Source organism: Arachis ipaensis, chromosome B5, assembly GCF_059453495.1.
Source record: "Arachis ipaensis isolate K30076 ecotype BB chromosome B5, ASM5945349v1, whole genome shotgun sequence".
NCBI lineage: Eukaryota > Viridiplantae > Streptophyta > Magnoliopsida > Fabales > Fabaceae > Arachis > Arachis ipaensis.
Genome location: NC_142440.1, coordinates 56,795,907 through 56,801,327, shown reverse-complemented (window position 1 = coordinate 56,801,327; position 5,421 = coordinate 56,795,907). Strand labels below are relative to the sequence as shown.

The 5,421-nt window shown below is 36.1% G+C and overlaps 1 non-coding gene across 1 annotated transcript; it reads left to right on the top strand.

Annotated features, from left to right (window-relative positions):
* The first annotated feature begins 234 nt into the window (after positions 1 to 234).
* On the top strand, positions 235 to 342 carry LOC148564275 (small nucleolar RNA R71). The gene has a single exon (XR_015884979.1). It is a non-coding gene; the product is annotated as a small nucleolar RNA R71 (small nucleolar RNA).
* The last annotated feature ends 5,079 nt before the right edge of the window (positions 343 to 5,421 follow it).

The following is a 5,421-nucleotide window of genomic DNA, read 5'->3' as shown; positions in this document are numbered from 1 at the left end:
TATGGCATTCAGAGTATCAATTTCAAGAACTCCCTTCTTCTGAGGCGTCCCATTACTCACAGGATTCCTCTCAGAAGTGTACATGAACTGGTTATTAGCAACCATGTCAATGAGTTCTTGAGCTTCTGTAGGCATTTTCTTTAGGTTAATGGATCCACCTACAGAAGAATCCAATGACATCTTAGCTAATTCAGACAGACCATCATAGAATATATCCAGGATGGTCCATTCTGAAAGCATGTCAGAAGGACACTTTTTGGTCAGTTGCTTGTATCTCTCCCAAGCTTCATAGAGGGATTCACCTTCTTTCTATCTGAAGGTTTGAACATCCACTCTAAGCTTACTAAGCTTTTGAGGAGGAAAGAACTTGGCTAAGAAAGCCGTGACCAGCTTATCCCAAGAGTTCAGGCTATCTTTGGGTTGAGAGTCTAACCACACTCTAGCTCTGTCTCTTACAGCAAACGGGAAAAGTATGAGCCTGTAGACTTCAGGATCTACTCCATTAGTCTTAACAGTATCACAGATCTGCAAGAATTCAGTTAAGAACTGAAAAGGATCTTCAGATGGAAGTCCATGAAACTTGCAGTTTTGCTGCATCAGAGAAACTAGCAGAGGTTTCAGCTCAAAATTGTTTGCTCCAATGGTAGGGATGGAGATTTTTCTTCCATGTAAATTAGAATTAGGTGCAGTAAAGTCACCAAGCATCCTCCTTGCATTATTATTATTTTCGGCTGCCATCTCCTCTTCCTGTTCGAAAATTTCTGAAAGGTGCTTGCTGGATTGTTGTAATTTAGCTTCTTTTAGTTTCCTCTTTAGAGTCCTTTCAGGTTCTGGATCTGCTTCAACAAGAATGTTCTTGTCCTTGCTCCTGCTCATATGAAAAAGAGGGAACAGAAAAATAATAATAGGGATCCTTTTTACCACAGGTATAGAGGTTGCCCTGTGTGAGTAGAAGAAGAAAAGAATGTAATGTAAAGAAAGAAACACAAGGGTAAGGAGAGCAGAGATGTGGGATGAAGAGAGGTGTTAGTAGATGAATAAATAAATAGAAGGAGATGAGGGAGAAGGAGAATTTTTGAAAATTATTTTTGAAAAAGAGTTAGTGATTTTCGAAAATAGTTTTTGAAAAAGGTTAGTAATTTTTTGAAAATTAAAATCAAATTAAAATAATTAGTTAATTAAAAAGAAATTTTGAAAAAAAAAGAGGGAAGATATTTTCAAAAATTAGAGAGAGAGAGAGTTAGTTATGTAGTTTTGAAAAAGATAAGAAACAAACAAAAAGTTAGTTAGTTAGTTGAAACAAATTTGAAAATCAATGTTGAAAAGATAAGAAGATAAGAAGTTAGAAAGGATATTTTAAAATCAAATTTTGAAAAAGATAAGATTAAGAGATATTTTTGAAAAGATATGATTGAAATTAGTTTTGAAAAAGATTTGATTTTTAAAATCACAATTAATGACTTGATTCACAAGAAATCACAAGATATGATTCTAGAACTCAAAGTTTGAATCTTTCTTAACAAACAAGTAACAAACTTAAAATTTTTGAATCAAAACATTAATTGATGATGTTATTTTCGAAAATATGATATAAAATTAAGAAAAAGATTTTTGAAAAATATTTTTTTGAAATTTTCGAAAATAGATAAGAAAAATGAAAAAGAATTGGTTTTTGAAAAAGTTTTTGAAAAAGTCAAATCTAATTTTCGAAATTTATGAGTGAAAAAGGGAAAGATATTTTTTTGATTTTTGAATTTTTAATGATGAGAGGGAAAAACATGAAAAAGACTCAATGCATGAAAATTTTGGATCAAAACAATGAATGCATGCAAGAATGCTATGAATGTCAAGATGAACACCAAGAACATTTTGAATGTCAAGATGAACATCACGAACTTATTTTTGAAAAATTTTTAATGCAAAGAAAACATGCAAGACATCAAACTTAAAAATTTTTCATGTTTAGACTCTATGGATGCAAAAATGCACATGTAAAACAATAAAAGATGCAAAACAAGAAAACATCAAGATCAAACAAGAAGACTTACCAAGAACAACTTGAAGATCATGAAGAACACTATGAATGCATGAATTTTCGAAAAATGCAAGATGAATATGCAATTGACACCAAACTTACAATTTGACTTAAGACTCAAACAAGAAACACAAAATATTTTTTTTTTTTATGATTTTATGATTTTTTTTGGATTTTTCGAAAATTATTTGAAAAAGAAAAATAAGGATTCCAAAATTTTTAATATGAATTCCAGGAATCTTGTACTCTTTAGTCTAAATCTCCAATCTGAGGGTTAGACATGGCTTAATAGCCAGTCAAGCTTTAGCATGTATTGATACTTTCCATGTATAGAGCAACTAAGTATGGGAGGATCAACAAGCTCTTGTCATGATAAGTTGAAACCCCAGTCCAAAAGATTAGACATGGCTTACAGCCAGCCAGGATTCAACAAATCATCATGAAACACTATAATTCATCCTTAAAAATTCTGAAGAAAAATATATTTTTGAAAAGATTTTTTTTTTTCGAAAACAGATGAGAAATTTTTGAAAGGCTTTTAAAAAATTTTTTGAAAATAAAACAAAAAGAAAATTACCCAATCTGAGCAACAAGATGAACCGTTAGTTGTTCAAACTCGAACCATTCCCGGCAACGGCGCCAAAAACTTAGTGCACGAAATTGTGATATCAGGCAACGGCGCCAGAAACTCTATACGCACGTCTTAATAAATCGTTTTTCATTCACAACTTCGATACAACTAACCAGCAAGTGCACTGGGTCATCCAAGTAATAAACCTTACGTGAGTAAGGGTCGATCCCACGGAGATTGTTGGTATGAAGCAAGCTATGGTCACCTTCTAAATCTCAGTCAGGCGGATATAAAATAGTTATGGAGTTTTCGAACATAAATAATAATTAGATAGAAAATAAGGATAGAAACACTTATGTATATCATTGGTGAGAATTTCAGATAAGTGTATAGAGATGCTTTCGTTCCTCTGAACCTCTGCTTTCCTGCTATCTTCATCCAATCAGTCTTACTCCTTTCCATGGCTGGCTTTATGTAAGGACATCACCGTTGTCAATGGCTACTTTTATCCTCTCTGGAAAATGGTCCGATGCGCTGTCACTGCATGGCTAATCGTCTGGAGGCATCACCCTTGTCAATCGTTGCATCCCATCCTCTTGTGAAAATGGTCCAAATGCTCTATCACAGCACGGCTCATCATCTGAGGTTCTCGATCATACTGGAATAGGATTCACCCTCCTTTTACGTCTGTCACTACGCCCAGCACTCGCGAGTTTGAAGTTCGTCACAGTCATTCAATCCCAGAGTCCTACTCGAAATACCACAGACAAGGTTTAGACTTTCCAGACTCTCATGAATGCCGCCATCAATCTAGCTTACACCACGAAGATTCTGATTAAGAGATCCAAGAGATACTCATTCAATCGAAGGTAGAACGGAAGTGGTTGTCAGGCACGCGTTCGTGGGGGAATGATGATGATTGTCACGTTCATCACATTCAGGTTGAAGTGCGAATGAATATCTTAGAAGCGGAATAAGTTGAATTGAATAGAAAAACAGTAGCACTTTGCATTAATTCATGAGGAACAGCAGAGCTCCACACCTTAATTTATGGAGTGTAGAAACTCTACCGTTGAAAATACATAAGTGAAAGGTCCAGGCATGGCCGAATGGCCAGCCCCCATGATCTAAGAACCAGGCGTCCAAAGATGATCCAAAGATGAAAATACAATAGTAAAAAGTCCTATTTATACTAAACTAGTTACTAGGGTTTACAGAGATAAGTAATTTATGCATAAATCCACTTTCGGGGCCCACTTGGTATGTGCTTGGGCTGAGCTTTAGCTTTCCACGTGCAGAGGCTCTTTCTGGAGTTGAACGCCAGGTTGTAACGTATTTCTGGCGTTCAACTCTGGTTCGTGACGTGGTTCTGGCGTTTAACTCCAGACAGCAGCGTAGAACTGGAGTTCAATGCCCTTTTACGTCATCTAAACTCGGCCAAAGTATGGACTATTATATATTGCTAGAAATCCCTGGATGTCTAATTTCCAACGCAATTAGAAGCATGCCATTTTGAGTTCTGTAGCTCCAGAAAATCCACTTTGAGTGCAGGCAGGTCAGAATCCAATAGCATCAGCAGTCCTTCTTCAACCTCTGAATCTGATTTTTGCTCAAGTCCCTCAATTTCAGCCAGAAAATACCTGAAATCACAGAAAAACACACAAACTCATAGTAAAGTCCAGAAATGTGAATTTAACATAAAAACTAATGAAAACATCCCTAAAAGTAACTAGATTCTACTAAAAACATACTAAAAATAATGCCAAAAAGCGTATAAATTATCCGCTCATCAGTAGTCCACTGCCACCAAAATGTACTTGTTTGAATTTGAGGTTTGGAATGGTCCCATGAAATCAATTCCCCATACATCAAACAGTTCCAGTTCTAAGATGAAATTTTGTGGCATCTCATTTCTTTTGGGCAAGTTCCCAGATCTTTGGCACTCATTGCAGCTCTTTACTAGTTCTTTAGCATCCTTGAAAAGGGTGAGCCAAAAGAATCCGCTTTGTAACACCTTTGCTGCAGTTCTGTCCCCTCCAAAATGGCCTCCATAGCATGAGCCGTGGCAATTCCACAGGACCTCCCATTCCTCTTCTTCTGAAACACATCTTCTCAGGATTCCATCTGAACATTTCTTGAAGAGATAAGGCTCATCCCAGACAAAATATTTTGCATCATTTATGAGCTTTATTTTTTGATGTTTGTTGATTTCTGGAGGTAAAGCCCCAGTTGCCTTGAAGTTGGCAATGTCTGCAAACCATGGTGCTTTGTGAACTGTCATCAACTGCTCATCAGGGAACAGCTCATTTACACTTGTATCATGTGTTCCACCTTCATGATGAGGGATTCTGGATAGGTGATCCGCTACCTTGTTCTCCACTCCTTTCTTGTCTCTAATTTCAATATTGAATTCTTGCAACAATAAGATCCATCTTATTAGTCTTGGTTTTGATTCTTGCTTGACAAACAAATATTTAAGTGACGTGTTATCTGTGAAAACAATCACTTTAGCACCAATGAGGTATGATCTAAACTTGTCAAATGCAAAAACTATTGCTAGCAACTCCTTTTCAGTAGTGGTATAATTTCTTTGAGTTTCATTGAGGACTTTGCTAGCATAGTATATCACATGGTCTAAGTTATCTTTCCTCTGCCCTAACATGGCCCCAACTACAAAATCAGATGCATCACACATCAATTCAAATGGTAAGTTCCAATCAGGTGGGAAAATGATAGGGGCAGAGGACAATCTCTTTTTCAAATTTTCAAACGCTAGCATGCATGTTTCATTGAAGATAAATGGTGTATCAGATAC